Consider the following 17448-nt stretch of genomic DNA (forward strand, 5'->3'; position numbering starts at 1 on the left):
TAAAGGCAGAAAAGAAGATACAAGATCTAGAGGACCAACCAGTCATTGATAGATACAACAACCTAGTTATCTCATATAGAGTGAAATATAATTTTCTTAATGTAGAATGGATGATGAGAGATCTTGCTAGGGCATCACAATCTGTTTTGCAGGTTCCGAATCAGATTTAGTTTTTTTTTTTTTGTTTGGTCTATTTTTCATTTATGCATTTGCGTTGTTATTGTCACACAATCGTTCTATCAGAGTATCGCATTTGCTCTATTAGAATTACACAATCACCTTTGCAAAATCATGCAATTGACTATACATGATTACACATTTGCACAGGTATTATTACGCATTCGTTCAATGAAGAGTTTGATTTGCTATTTTCTCTATGTTTTCTTGGGTTGTTGATTCTTTTTTTGCATCTTGTGGTGAAATCACAAAGAAGGTTGGGTCATTACTAAATATTTTTGGAAATCACTAACATGTGCATGCTTTCACACTTCAATTTGGGGCTTAAAATAAATTTGGTTAAAGCTGACATGCATGCTTTCACACTTCAATTTGGGGCTTAAAATAAATCTGGTTAAAATATACATGCATGCCTTCACACTTCAATTTGGGGCTTAAAATAAATCTGGTAAAAATTGACATGCATGCTTTCACACTTCAGTTTGGTGTTCTAAAATTGACATGCACATGTGTATCTCACACCTAAGTTTGGGTTTTTAAAATGAACGTGAATCAGGCTTATCAATAGAATAACTCACACTTTGCTTTTTCTCAAAGGAAAGAACATTTTAATTGTGTTTGGGGTGGACCTGTTGTTGCATTAACTCCCTTTCCACCCACCTTCGAAGTCTTGGGAGAAAGGGAGAAGGTGATAACAACACCCACTTTTTCATTTTAGTAGTGAGGGGTATCTTTGACTGGGGATTTTATCACCCCATAGAGGTACTTCGAATTGGGATGCGTTGGGGATATCATCTCTCCCAGCGTACTCTTGAGTAGGTTTTTTGAGCTGCTATATAAATATACTAGTCAAGCAACTAGAGTGTTGAGTGAATTCGACGTATGTGGGGACCTTCCCTACACTGATAAGCTCAACTAAAGTCTTAAGTGGATTTCTCTGAGAATCCATCGTTGGATCGGGATCCCTCAAAATTTACAATAAGAACCAACTTAGTAGCCCAAATCCCACATTTTGTGATTCTAGGAGTGTGGATTCTACCCCATAGATACCCCTCATGTACCTTGCATTATGAGACAGAAATCCCTCAGTGATAAGATCTTCAGACCTTCAAGATAAGAGAGTCTGGCATGCCCGAGAAGTGTCTGTCATGGAGTGGAGCCAGTGCTGCCAGATTCTCTATCTGTTCATCTTGTTTTGGTATTTTGTTGTGGGGGCCTCATTTAATGGTGTCCACTTTCTAGCCTAAGATTGTCTTCTATGCTTTTATGTGTATCATTGTTCCAGACTAGTATTGAGTTAGTATTTGGGCTATTTCATGCCCTACCTTGCATATCTCTGAATTCTCAGAGTTGGTCAGAACATAGTTCAATTAGCTATACCTGTCTTCAAACAACTGTTCTCATATTTGAAAAACAACAAACTTGTCTTACAAACCAGAATTACTTGAAACAAAGTTTACCTTGAAACATTGAACAATACTACAAACTCCAAAATTTTACATACTTGTGACCATAGGCAGTCCTTGCATAGTCCTCATTTACGTCCTCATTATCATCCTCATATATGTCCTTAGAATAATTCCTTGCATTTAAGTCCTCATTGTCATCCTCATAGATGTCCTTATAATAAGTCCTTGCATTTACGTCCTCATTATCATCCTCATATATGTCCTTAGAATAAGTCCTTTGATTTACGTCCTCATTATCATCCTCATATATGTCCCTAGAATAAGTCCTTGCATCTATGTCCTCATTATCATCCTCATATATGTCCTTAGAATAAGTCCTTGCATAGTCCCCATTTACATCCTCATTATCATCCTTATATACATCCTTAGAATAAGTCCTTGCATAGTCCTCATTTACGTCCTCATTATCATCCTCATATACGTCCTTAGATTTAGTCCTTATTAGACCTCATATACATCTATCTTAGTCCACCATCATTTGCATAATAATCCTAGAAAGCCATAGCATGTGTCTTAATGGGTCTCCCAGGTGATGGTTTGCTCCCTTTCGATCAACCTAATCTAGTGTCAAATAACAGTCAACAAGAAATCCTTGATAGTTTAGATAATTTGGCTTGGGAATTAAAGACAAGTGCACCTCAATACATGATAGAGTACGAGCTAGATAGAGAGTATAAAATTGCCCGTAGAATTGATAGAGAAATTGTTGTAGAGCTTCTAAGAGAAGAACTTGAAAAAATTGTGTTTCAAAAATCTTGAAATACTCAAACAGTCTCACATCCAAATCCCCAATAGAGAGTCTAGTCTAGTGTTGCATATTTTGCATTTAGGTCTAAAGTCTTGCATTATCATCATCTTGCATTAGGTTCTAAAGTATCATCATATATAGGTCTTAAATTCCCATCACAAGGTCACAAAAGGCAAAAAGTAAAATGGACCCAAACAACAACCCGTTAGTTAATCCAACTTGGAACATTGTTATATCAAGTAGTCAATAGTCAAATCCTCTGTATTGCATGAGCTGCGACAAAATTTAACGCACAAAGAGATTTTGTCAGCTCAACAAGACCCACATGTCCCTATGATTCTAGAAGCTCTTATACATAATGACAAGGACAAATATCTCTCATTCTTATTGCAAAATGATGTTAGGTTACCTAAAGATTTTGATGTCACAACAATCTTACCACCAGGAACTACTTTAGGTCCAAATAGTAGTCAAATACCACATGTGACACAAACACAAGCGATGACCTCAAGTTTCTCTCAAAATGCACCAACATCTATACAAACAAATGTCGTGTCAAACACGAGTTCTCAAGAAAGTGCATCATTCTCAACAAAAAATGTTAGCACACCAGCACAGGCTATCATAGCCTCTCACACCACACCAGTAATGTCAAGTGTCTTGACACATATTTAAACACAAGTTTCTCATACAACAAGTGTGACTCAACCTCCGGTTTCCTATTCTATAAGTTCTACATACAGTCATCAAAATACAAACCCAAGTTCTGCTAATACAATGAGTACAATCTAGTCAAACATGGGTTCACATTTCGCTTATTTCACAGTACCTAGCAGAACCCATAACATGCAGAATTATAATTATGGTACCTTTCAAAAACCTCCTAGTTATACTACCACAAATCCTTTTGTGGGAAATATACATGCGCAAAGTGTACCACTAACTCAAACAGATATTTTGACCCAACGGGTATAGAATCTACAACAACAGATGACGACTATGCAAACTGGTAATGATAAAAAGAGCTATAGAATGCAAGACTTATGTCCTTATCCTTTTGATCACACATTATACATGTCACCTTTCCCACTACATTTTGAAACATCAAAATTTGATAGATAGCGATGGAAAGGTGATCGTAGAGATCACATCAGAGAGTTTTTCACTACATGTATAGATGTTGCAACTGAAGACACTTATCTAATGAGAATGTTTCCAAAAAGTCTTGGAGGTTCGGCTTTGGAGTGTTTTTCACATCTCCCACTAACGATCACATCATGGGGTGAATTAGATGAATATTTCATTGCTAACTTCTCACATAACATTGAAACCCCGGTTATAGTGATGGACCTATGTGCCGCAAAACAATATGAGAATGAAACATTTATATCTTTCATACAAAGATGGAGAGCTCTCTACAGAAGGTGCAAGACTATATTATTCCCAAAACTGAGCAAGTTGACATATTTACAAAAAACTAAATCCCTAAAATTAAGTACCCGATACAAATGAAATGTTTGACCACATTTAAAGAAATCACTGAAAAAGGCCTTAAAGTGTGAGAAATGACTAGTAGAAAAAGGTCTCATAAAATATGGGAACAACAACAACAATGATAAATCCAAGTTTTGGTCAAGAAATATAAGTGTGACCAATGATAGTGTTGTAGACGTTCGTACAGTGAACAAAGCTCAACCGATTTTGTCTTTACAAGGCCCAAGTCAATTATTTAATCCACATACAGAGAATAACACTATATCGAACAACACAAACATTGCGCAAACTATGAACACAAAATTCCCAAGGGTAAATGCTCTATAAAGGAATTACACACCTCTAGGGGAACCTATTGGATCAGTGTTAAAAAGGTTAATAAAGACAAATATGATCACTTTTCTAGAAGTTAGAGTATATGAACCAGGTACTTTCAAACCTACATGGTGGAATGATAACGATTTATGTGACTATCATTGTACAAAAGGTCACAAAACTACAAGTTGCTATAAATTAAAAAAATTAATCTAGGACATGATAGATCAAGGTGACATCACAATTGACACCAACAAAACTATAGCAAACACGAATCACACCATCTTTAAGGATCCATTTGTCAAACATGATAAAGGGAAGACATCTACATCGGGAACACAAGCCAACACTATTGACTACACAAAAGTCTCTTATGACTATATTATTCATGCCATTAGCTCAAGAGATGTAGTAAATGATTATTCACAAGAAGAACTTGATAATTATGATCAATGTCAAGAGACTTATTACTATGATAACCAAATTTGCATGATGTCAGAAGCACCAAAATATGATGAAGACAAGAATCTCTATCTTATGGACTGTGGGCATGAAGAACCATTTTATTCAGGATGGTTTGAAGGTGAACTTATAGCACATATCATAGATATCAGACTTGCACATAATTACTATAGGATGGCATATGAAATGAACCTTGATAACACATAATATGTTGCAGACAGGTCCCTCACAAGAGATAATACAGTGGCTACAATCACAATAAATCCAAGAGACACAGACTATGCAACAGTTACTCACAAATCAAAAGTAACTTTACAAGGAGCACCATCCAACCCACCACCGTTAGTAGGGACCTATAATGTTGTTGAGAAACTCAAGAAAACCCCAGCTCAGATATCACTCTTTGAACTATTACGTATATCACCAAATCATAAAGCTATCCTAGAAAAAGCACTTCAATATTTAGTAGTTGACAGAGATATATATGAAAATGCTTTCCAATCCATGGTGGGGAATTTGGCTAATGGTACCCATATTGTGTTCACTAAACAAGATGTTCCTAGTGATAGACTTCTCCATAATGACCCACTACATCTAGAAGCTTACATAAGAGAAGAATCAAAAGAGTACTTATAGATGGAGGAGTTGGTCTTAACATCTGTACATTAAAGTTGGTTAAGGCATTGGGATATTATGTGTTTCATATTGATCCTTCAAAAAGAATAAACATCAAAGAATATGATGATGAAGAGCATCCTTCAAAAGGTGTAGTTACGCTACTAGTGCAAATAGGACCTATAACAATAGAGGTTACTTTCCAAGTGTTGGACAAAGAACTAGGGTACAACATATTATTGGGTCGCCCATGGATTTATGCCATGCAGGTCGTACCATCAACATTTCACCAATGTGTTAAATTCTCATACAATGGCAATGAAATCACCATAAAGGATGATCCAAATCCATTCCAACACTATAATCACTAGGTACCTATTAATCAAGTAGCACCCCTCACTACACAAATAGAGTCATTAACAATCATAGAAATACAGAAGAATACGCCTACAACATCTTCTTTGTAGATTAAGGATGTTGGTTGTGGGGAATACTCTATTTCAAGTACCTCGAATGGTAAATACTTATCTCTTTCTCCTAGGCCTTTTGGGAAGCCTCAGAACATAGTAATGAAACAATAAAAGAGAATAAATAGTAAGATACTCATATTCATGCTCTTTCATTAGGTGGGGCGACTTACAAGAAGAATCTCTAAATGAAGATGTCAATCATTGGATAGACAGAGAAGAAGATGACTTGACAATACCCAGGTTACCTTTGGATCAGTATGGCAACGGATTCAAGATGCTACAAAAACATGGGTATGATGGTACTGTTGGTTCCCAAAACCACAGATTGGAAAACTTAAGGGTTTTCCAAATCCTCAACTAATCCAACAAGCCTTGGCCAACGAATAGGGATGGTCGAAGACCAAATCCCTCTGCACTTAAGGCTCCACTGAACCTAGGTGGGTATACATCTTCCTCTCAAGAACAAAGGATATTTTTTTAAGTGGATTTAATCTTTTTAGCAAATTACAAAAACTAGAAATTTGTTGTTCTACAATTTATGCTTTCTTAAGTGCTTTAAGTAAAATGCCTTTGAAAAGAAATGAAAATTATTATAATAGTATATTAAGAATAAGAATGCTCTTAGGACTTAAAAGAAATATGTAAAGATCAGTTCATATAGAATTGAGGAAGAATGTTTCTCTATCAAGCACCTTGAATGCATACCCACCAAAAACTTAAAAGATAAATAGCAAACCAGTGCCTCTATCTAGGGGTATTAATGACACTTTATGGATAGAAAATCCTATCAACTCCTGAGACAATATTAATCATCAACTATGAAGGTTTCAGTATGTGTTACACAACAATGAAGAACCCAATCTCATATTTAATGTAACAGCATGTGATGGCACATCATAGCAAATCATATGACAGATTTATCAAGAGGACAAAATAACTCATCAACATAGGAGTATGCACAATACTTAGGAAAAGAAATAGTGAAGCTTCATATATTAATCCTTAAGAGATAATTTGCATACACAAGCTACACTTTAAGATACTCCATTACAATTTGTTTGCATAAAAAGATACCTCTTTGTTCTATAGACTTCCCTAATACATATAACTTGCAGTCCTGCCAGGCAGTATGTTTTTTCTAAATACCAGCTGCCTTTACATACAAAATGAATCATTATAAATATATATGTTAAGAGATACGAATGGAAGGACACACCCTTCCATTATCCTAACAACTAAATAGATAGCAACTAAATTGCTTAACTAAATCATCAATTAGATTACAAAAACTAATACAATGAACTAAGACTTTCGATCCAGCCATTGTCCACACTTTTGATCAGCACAAGCTATCCCGATCAACTTATCAAGTCTCGAGATATCAATTTTTTTCCTACCCTCATGGTTCACTTTATCCCGATGAGCACTCCTTTAGTTTCGGCTATGCTTTTTATTTTAATGCTCCATCAGAGTAACTCTCCTCGATGCCATTGCCTTTGTCTTTCTCTCACTTAACCCATTGGGTATCGACATATTTCATTTTATGTCCCTCTGATGCCCCGATGATCTCAACATACCAATCCGCATTCTGACTAAGTCCCCCTCGTTATCGGCATAACTCACCCTGAAAAACTCCTAGAAACTTACCATTCGCCTTAACAATCCTATTGGGACTCGGCATAGCATAAAATTTCTTCTTTCGATGTCCCGACGAGTCCTCACTAAATGTTTACTTTATCAGTATAGTCTACATTGATATCCCCGCAGGCACTTCTATCTTCATCGGGGATTGGAATAGCCTTTTTCTATTTCTCCCGAAGTCCCGATAAGCCTGCGATGCACCTTTATGCTTTATACCTCTGAGTCTATTTTATTGGCATAGCTAATACTGATAGCTCCGCCCTCTGATTCTTCAAGTCATCGGGGATCGACCTAACCATTTTTGGACTACTCCAATATGGTTCCCTTTTCCGATGGGCCCACCTTCAGTTCCCTTCAGGCATCAGGTATTGGGATAAACTTTTCTCATTACTCCCGATCTCCCGATACTATAAGTCCATGATCCACTTTGCCTTATCGTCACAAGTTACACCGATGGCTTCATAGGTTATCTGTATAATAATTTCTATGTTTTGTCGATAAGCCGATATATGCTGATAGAAAATAACTGCCTTCTACTTCATCGAAACAAGCTATCCCGATGGTATGACATATTCAAGAGCGTGCACCATGCTGAGTATTTTTTAAGCACTCCAACACATACACCTTCTATTTTATCGGTATTACTTATGCTGATAAATGAAATTTTGCAATCCAACACAAATGAGCCATCCATCCTGAATATTGGTGATCCCAACCTTTTCCCACAGGGTCTGATACATACTAGAAGACAATCCTAGATCATACCATAATGAATTCTCTGCTGACAAATATTTTCATAATGGATTCCTTGTGCAGTCTATACTTAGTGCATGCCCTTAGTGTGCCCAAGTGATACCTTGATACTCCTAAAATAGTTGATCCTTTTGATAACTTTACTCATGCTAATGAAGTTCCTGCACATACAAACCAGCAATAAATGCTCATATGATAAAATATAAAATGCCTCCACATAGCATAAAATATTTTGTAAAAATATGTGCTAACAGTGGCTCTTTCTGGGGATGTATATTCTCTTTAAGGACATAGCAAGTTCCTAGTTATCTCTGGAAAGAAGACCAACATGAAAATTGAGAACAAAAAGCAACAAGAAAATTTAACTATTATGATACAAAAAATACTCCCTGCTAATCAATAGAAAAAATGCTTAAGATACTGAGCATGAACTGGGAACTCTTGCACTTGACCATCGGTATCCTGCAGGTAATAAGAGTTTTCTCCACTTTTTCCCGAAATGATGAAAGGTCCTAGCTAGAGTGCATCAAACTTGCCATGTTTCCCTTTATCCTGATCTTTGGCATTCCATTTTAACACCCATTCCCCTTCTTCAAAAGACCTATCACATGCCTTCCTATCATGTAAAGCCTTTACTATTTGTTGTCTTTGTAGGTTTCTTTCCTGAGCTTCCCTTCTACATTCGTCCAACTCAGTGAATGCCATCAACCTATCTTCCATAAAGTTTACTTCTTCTGAAACTTCCTCTGTAATAAATTTGTAAACTAGGAGAAAATTGTTTAAGGGTAATCATGCTTCTTTGCCATATACCAGCTCATATGGAGCAAATCCTATGGATTTATTAACTGTCACTTTGTCAGCCCATATTGCTAAGACCAATTTTGAATCTCAAGCCTTCTTATTATTACCTAACATCCTTTTGATAATCTTCAATAAGTTTTTATTGTTGGATTCTGCTTGTCCATTTCCCTGAGGATGATAAGGTCATGAATATGACAAAGTAATACCATAGTTTTCACTTAAATCAAAGAACTCATCTGATCTGAAGCACATCCCATTATCTATCATAATCTTCTAAGGTACCCCAAATATAGTCAAAATATTTTCCAAAAGAAACTTTATCACAACTTTGTTGGTAGCCTATCTTGTGGGAATGGCTTCAACCCACTTAGTAAAATAATTTATGGCCACCAAAATCCATTTATGCCCACCACTAGATTTGTTTGCTATCTCACCTATGAATTCAATACCCCACATCTAAAATGGTTCCTCTATATGCATAGGTCTGAGAGGAATGGCTCCATTATACTTAAGCTTCCCTGAAAACTTTTGACAAGCCTCACATTTCTGGATATAAGTATCGCAATCCTTGCAAACTTGAGGCCACTAATAACTGGTATTAAGAATTTTATAAGCAGAAGTCTTAGATGAGAAGTGACCACCACATACACCTTCATGTAAATATTTTAAAACAACAGAGTCTTGACACTCATCTAAACATAATAAAATAACACCATCTCTATTCTTCCAGTATAGGTCTCCATTAAGTAATACATACCTAGATGTTTGAAGCTTTAAAGTTCTCTTCTGATTATCATTTAAATTATCTGGATATTTCATGTATTTCAGGTAATATACAATATTTGCATACCAGGGACACCTTTCAATGCTAATTTTTACATCCTCTAGCTCTACCTGATTTACTTGTGTTGCTTCAAGATTGGATTCTGCCATCAACTTCGGTAGACCTTGACCTCTTACCAATTTTGTGATTTGTAGATCAATATTGAACTCTTGGATCTGGTTTATCCATCTGCATCTTCTCCCAGTAGTTTCTGTTTGTTTGAAAATGTCTTTAACAACAACATTTGGTACATAGGCAATAACAGTGGCACCAACTAAATAGGGTCTAAAAGATTTCGCAGCTTTCACAAGAGCATAAGCCTGTTTTTCATTCAAATCATAATTCAATTCTAATTCTTGTAATGTTTTGCTAAAAAATGCCATTGGTTGTTCATGACCCTCCCCATTTTTTGTAACATGACAACAGCAATAGTATGGAATGAGGCAAATAAAAATACTTGAAAGGGTTTAGAGAAATCAGGTGATTTTAAAACAGGGGCTTCCTTGATGGCTCTTTTGATATTTACAAAAGCTTCAAGAGATTCATTAGTTCACTTTATTTCAGGGCCCTTTTTCAACATTTTAGCAATAGGCTTTATGATTTCAGAGAAATTTGAAACAAGCCTTCTCACAAAGTTAACTTGACCAAAGAAAGATAGGATTGCTTTAACAGTTTTTGGAATTTGAATTTTATCAATAGCACCAATCCTTTCTGGATCGATTCTAACCCCATTTTTTGAGACAATATGACCTAATAATTTTTCTTCAGTAACCCCAAAGTGACATTTTTTAGGATTCAAAGATATCCCATATTCTAGTGCTCAAATAAAAAAATTTCATATCATCACAATAATTTTCTGCCTTTTTAGAGTAAGCAGCCATATCATCTTGATACATTGCTAAGATACAATCAATCATGCCCTCAAATGCCACGTCCATAGCTCTCTGGAATGTAGCTCCTACATTTGTCAATCCAAAAGGATTTATAGGCCTTTGATTTTGTCTGAAACATTTTGTATTAGGCTTCAAAGGTATCTCATGCTAGAACAAATCTTCCATGTACGCTTTAAGGTCATCATATGACCAAGCGAAAACATTCTTATACTTCCTAAGCAAATTAATCAATTTTGTTCTGATTTTTGGTGTGATCTTCCTTCCAATATACACTTCTCTTGGGTTGCTTTCACTTCCTAAGTTTACCTTTTCAACCTCCTCATATGCTCCTGAATTAGGCCTGAAACTCATTATATCTTTATCATCAAACATTCTTTCAAGTTCTATCAATCATTTTGAGATTTTATTCGTTTTTAGGTGCAATACTTCCCACCCAAGTACAATTGCTTTGTCATCTTTGTCCTCCACAAGTCCATTCCAATCAATCCGCTAGTGCTCATACTGATCTTCACAAAATAATTTTTTTAGTAAATCCCTGTCATCATAAAAAACTTGCCATCTTTTTACATTATCAGGTATTGATGGTCTAGTCTTAATCTCCACTTGGGTAATGTCATCCAAAGGGATGTCATTGTGCTTGATAGCCAAGTTCGCCATGAATTCAGCCCAAATTTTGTTGGATCTCTCAGTCCAATTGATGGAGAAGACATCGAATAATTAATGTGATCCCAAACTTCATTCTTGTAGTTTCTTAATTTTTCATTTTTGGCAGAAAATTTGCCTCTAACTTGTGAAATGGCTAATTCTGAATCACCATAAACCATTATTAACTTGATACCATGCTTATTTGTTAGTTTAAGACCTAATAAGAGGGCCTCATATTTGGCAACATTATTAGTGCATTCAAAGGTTAACAAGAAAGTATTTTAAAATAAATTCATTAGGTGAAATAAGTACAATTCCTGCTCCATTTCCTTCCTTACTACAGGCACCATCAAAGTATAATTTCCAAATTAAGTTTTCATTTTGTTTAACTATTTGTGTAACTTTACTGATCTCTAGAGGTTTAGAAATACTTACCTGAAAGTTGTCCATATCTGAATGGCAAAAGTAAGTTGCTTCATCAGGATCAACCTCTTCTATGAGATATGGGGATTTGGCTCTCTATTTATCCTCACTGCTGTCCCTTTGACTGGAATGGTAGTATATGATAGATCGAGCTGAACATGACCACCTACCAAATTTGACCATTGCCTGGATAGAAACCTTCCATAGTTTGCAAGAACTTGCACCACAATGATGTCTATTTTATATGTGGTATCTGGGCAAGCTAGAAACCTGAACTCCACATCTTTCATAATACCCACAATGGGTACAGACCTATTGTCCATGGCATAACACTTACCATAAGGTGTGTCAACATGCATCCCAAGCTCTCTCATGACATCTTCAAGCATGGTGTTCATTGTTGCCCCTGAATCTATCATACAGTTCCTGACCCTTTTATTGTTAATTACCAATGTCAAATAGAATGGATCAACCTATGTGAGGCTTTTTGTGATAGACGTGCCTAAGTAGATTACTAGAGGATCTTCTTTCAATCTAGAAACATCCTTGCTTGTATCACCAACATTTGATATAATCTTCAGGGTCTCATCCTTATATTCTGGAAATTTGATCACTTCTAGCAAAGGCATTGAAACTTTTACCTGAGACAACGCTTGAAACATGAAAGTTCCACAGTTTGATGAAGGTTTACTGATCTGTATCCTCTCGACTGGTTTGATCAATTTTGGCATTTCAATTTGTTTAGTTTTTTCTGGTTCTGCCCCTCTCTTGGCACCTGCATCCTTTCCCTTGGCCACGTTACTGCTGGTTCCACCCAATTTTGTGACCTTGGCGAAGATACATATTGGCTTGCCCTACTCATTATTTACATTCATATTCCTTAGCTGGTAATTAATTTTTACTTGTTCCATAGCTGCAATAGTAAAAGCTTTCTTCTCCTCTTCAGTCAGATTTCTCAAAGAAGGCACTGCTTCCTCCTGAAACAATTTTCTCAAGGCAGGAATATCTTCATCATCATCAGAAAAAACCTGTTGTATACCATATTGCAAATTTTCTCTTCTTTAATGCACATCAGAATATTCTTTTCTTCAGATAAATCCTCATTTCTTCCCCAATATGGATCAGATGAGAGGGCAATTACAGTTGGTTCATAATCCTCATTTTTATCTTCCTCTTCTATCAAGCCCTCGACAATCATGCACACTGTTCTGCAACATGAGGCAAATTACATACATCACACCATGGATACTCATCTACAAAGTTTGTATTTTTCTTTAGTGGGTCAGGAGTCTCTTTGTTGGTATTTGGTTTTACTAGTTTTCCATCTTTCCAATTTGTGTTATATGGTATGTCATGCAATCTCGGCCTATTGTAACTTATTTGCTTATTGTTCCTGTATGGTGGCTTTTCATTATGATTTTGTTTACCCTTTAAGTCCTTGAGCATTTCCATGATTTGAGTAAGCTCATCGTTCCTGGGAACCCTAGAGTTGTACAATTTTGGATCATCTCTCTTAGCAACTTTCCCAGCCACCTTCCTATTATTTTCAATAGTAGCAACTATTTTGAATGCTTGCTGTAAAGTGTTAGGTCTATGAGACAAAATCTCATAATGAGTCTTGTTGTCAAAAGCACTTAAATAAAAGTTAATAAAAAATGAATCAACTGGTCTAACATCTTTGGGTATTCTATTTAATAATTTATTAAATCTTTTATTAAATTCAGCAACTGATACATTTTGATTCTTCCTTATGCTTGTTAATTCATGGGATGCAAATGAAGGATCATTGTGATCTCCAAATTCTTACAAGAATAGCATCACAAATTCTTGCCAGCTGCAAATACATCTGTCAGGAAGACTTCTATACCATTCCCCTGCATCCTCTGTCAAAGACTGGACCAACAACTTCATGAGGAATCTCAAATTCTTCGATGATATTTTTTACATTAATAACATGCTGCTCTATTGGATCAACTCCATTTCCTAAAAATTTTGGGATTTCTAATCTCAAATCATTCATAATCTAATTTGGGTAACCAACAATGGTAGTGAAATCCAATTGTTTGTACCTTTCAATGATTAAGGGTTGCCTGCCAACATGATGGTTGCTTTGATTGTTCATAATTCCACTATTGTTGCCATAGTTTCCGTTATCACCATTGTTTCCACCCCCATTATTATTGCCATTATTGTTACCATCGTTCCTACCTCCACCATTTCCACTCCCATGATTTCCATTGTTACCTCTATTTTGTCGATTATTTTGATTGCTTCCACACCCATTATTTCCTATATGGTTGCCCCTATTTGTGTTAATCTGGTTCCCATAATTTTCCCCATCTCCATTCCTTCTTCCATCCTCCAGCCTCTCTTCACTTTGATCCCTATACACATCCCTCCATCTTCTATTTTCACTCACCAATGGGTTATCATAGGTTACAAAAGGTTGGTCCATTCTCCTCATATGAGGGGGACTATATTTTGGAACTACTTGTCTACTTGTTTCATCTCTCTCTTCTCCTATTTTGTTTATCTTGGGGCTTGAAATATTATTTATCTTTATTCCTAGCTTCTGTAACACCCAATTTGGTTGCCTTTTAAGTGCCCTCGCCATCTTGGCATCATCAGGACTCACATCAACCATCTTAAGAATATGATCATCCCACTGTTTTTCATCTTAAGGGTTTGCCAAATCCTCAACTAATCCAACAAGCCTTGGCCAACGAATAGGGATGGTCGAAGACCAAATCCCTCTGCACTTAAGGCTCCAGTAAACCTAGCTGGGTATACATTTTCCTCTCAAGCACAAAAGAGATTGTTTAAAGTGGATTTAAGCTTTTTAGCAAATTACAAAAACTGGCAATCTGTTGTTCTGCAATTTATGCTTTATTAAGTGCTTTAAGTAAAATGCCTTTGAAAAGAAATGAAAATGATTATAATAGTATATTAAGAATAAGAATGCTTTCAGGACTTAAAATAAATATGTAAAGATCAGTTCATATAGAATTGAGGAAGAATGTTTCTCTATCAAGGACCTTGAATGCATGACCCACCAAAAACTTAAAAGATAAATAGCAGACCAGTCCCTCTATCCAAGGGTATTAATGACACTTGGTGGACAGAAAATCATATCAACTCCTGAGACAATAATAATCATCAACTATGAAGGTTTCAGTATGTGTTACACAATAATGAAGAACACAATCTCATATTTAATGTAACAGCATGTGATGACACATCATAGCAAATCATATGATAGATTTATCAAGAGGACAAAATAACTCATCAACATAGAAGTATCCATAATACTTAGGAAAAGAAACAATGAAGCTTCATATATTAATCCTTAAGAGATGATTTGCATACACAAGCTACACTTTAAGATACTCTATTACAATCTATTTGCATAAAAAGATACCTCTTTGTTCTATAGACTTCCCTAATACATATAACTTGCAGTCTTGCCAAGCAGTATGGTTTTTCTAAATACTAGCTACCTTTACATACAAAATGAATCATTATAAATATATATGCTAAGAGATATGAATGGAAGGACACACCCTTCCATTATCCTAACAACTAACTGAATAGCAACTAAACAGCTTAACTAAATCATCAATTAGATTTAAAAAACTAAAACAATGAACTAAGACTTTTGATCCGACCGCTATCCACACTTCTGATCAGCACAACCTATCCCAATCAACTTATTGGGTCTCGGGATAGCAATTTTTTTCCTACCCTGATGGTTCACTTTATCTTGATGAGCACTCCTTCAATTTTGGCTATACTTTTTGTTTTAATGCTCCATCGGAGTAACTCTACTCAATGTTGTCACCTTTGGCTTTCTCTCACTTAACCCATCGAGTATCGACATATTTCATTTTATGTCCCTCCAATGCCTCGATGATCTCAACATACCAATCCGCATTTTGATGAAGTCCCCTGTGTTATCGACATAACTCACCCCAAAAAACACCTAGCAACTTACCATTCGCCTTAACAATCCTATCCGGACTCGGCATAGCATAAAATTTCTTCTTCCGATGTCCCGATGAGTCCTCACTGAATGTTTACTTTATCAGTATAGTCTACACCGATTTCCCTGCAGGCACTTCTATCTTCATTGAGGGTCGAAATAGCCTTTTTCTATTTCTCCTGAAGTCCCGATAAGTCTGCAATGCACCTTTATGCTTTATACCTCCTAGTTTATTTTATTGGTATAGGTAATACTGATAGCTCCGCCCTCTGATTCTTCAAGTCATCAGGGATCGGCCCAACCATTTTTGGAATACTCCGATATGGTCCCCTTTTCTGATTTGCCCGCCTTCAGTTCCCTTCAGTCATCGGGTATCGGGATAAACTTTTCTCATTACTCCCGATCTCCCTTTACTATAAGTCCATGATCCACTTTGCCTTATCATCACAAGTTACACCGATGGCTTCATAGGTTATCGGTATAACAATTTCTACATTTTATCGATAAGCCGATAGAAAATAAATGCCTTTTGCTTCATCAAAACAAGCTATCCTGATGGTATGACTTATTCAAGAGCATGCACCATGCTGAGTATCTTTTAAGCATTCCAACACATCAACCTTTTGTTTTATCGGGATTACTTATGTTGATAATTGAAATTTTGTAATCCAGCACAAATGAGCCATCCATCCTGAATATTGGTGATCCCAACCTTTTCCCATAGGATCTGATACATACTAGAAGACAATCCTAGATCATACCATAATGACTTTCTAGTTGACAAACATTTCCATAATGGATTCCTTGTGCAGTCTATACTTAGTGCATGCCCTTAGTGTGCCCAAGTGATAGCTTGATACTCCTAAAATAGTTGATTCTTTTGAGAACTTTACCTATGCTAATGAAGTTCCTGCACATACAAACCAGCAATAAATGCTCATATGATAAAAGAAAAAATTCCTTCGCATAGCATAAAATATTTTGTAAAAATATGTGCTAACAGGTACCATGGGCTTGGGATTACAAAAGTCAGGAAGATTAGAACCTATTTTACCGAATGAAAACCCAAAGAATCAAGGGTTAGGATATAAACATGTACCAAATATAATAGAAGCAAGACAATGTACACTAGATATACTGAATAAACCAAGGCTACCATCAGAGTACATACCTCAAAATCAGTTATCAACACGAGTATTTCCCTCTTCATCTCAGAGAAGCAAGAAAACACCAACATCTCCTAGTATGGAATTAGATGGTGAATATATGAGACAACTTCTATAAGAACCTAGCACAAAGTCACCCAACATTAGAGTATCTGAAACATCCACACAAGCAAATTTGGTAACAAACATAGGCTTAGAACCAATAAATGAGCCTAACCTTTGGTTGTTGTCAATACTTTTGCCAAGGGAAACAACTCAAGCTCCACCCAATGACTCAGATGAAGGAAGACTACAATAACTTATACCAGGTTTAAAAAGGGTATCCACCATACAAAGGAGGTCCACAAATATACAACAAACTCAGTAACAAGAACAAGAAGAGATAAGTGATACAACCTCATAAAGTGAAACGTACATAGAAAGTGTGACAGATTCTCATGACTATGAATTAATGTCTGATCATTATGTCAGCCCACAAGCAATAGACATGATAGAGGACCACAAATTGCCTATCGGTGATCAAAATATATCAGGTCACCCAAATAACCAAGTATGCATGTTATCATAATATTTT

Source organism: Cryptomeria japonica, chromosome 10 (genome assembly GCF_030272615.1).
Source record: "Cryptomeria japonica chromosome 10, Sugi_1.0, whole genome shotgun sequence".
In the NCBI taxonomy this organism is placed as follows: domain Eukaryota; kingdom Viridiplantae; phylum Streptophyta; class Pinopsida; order Cupressales; family Cupressaceae; genus Cryptomeria; species Cryptomeria japonica.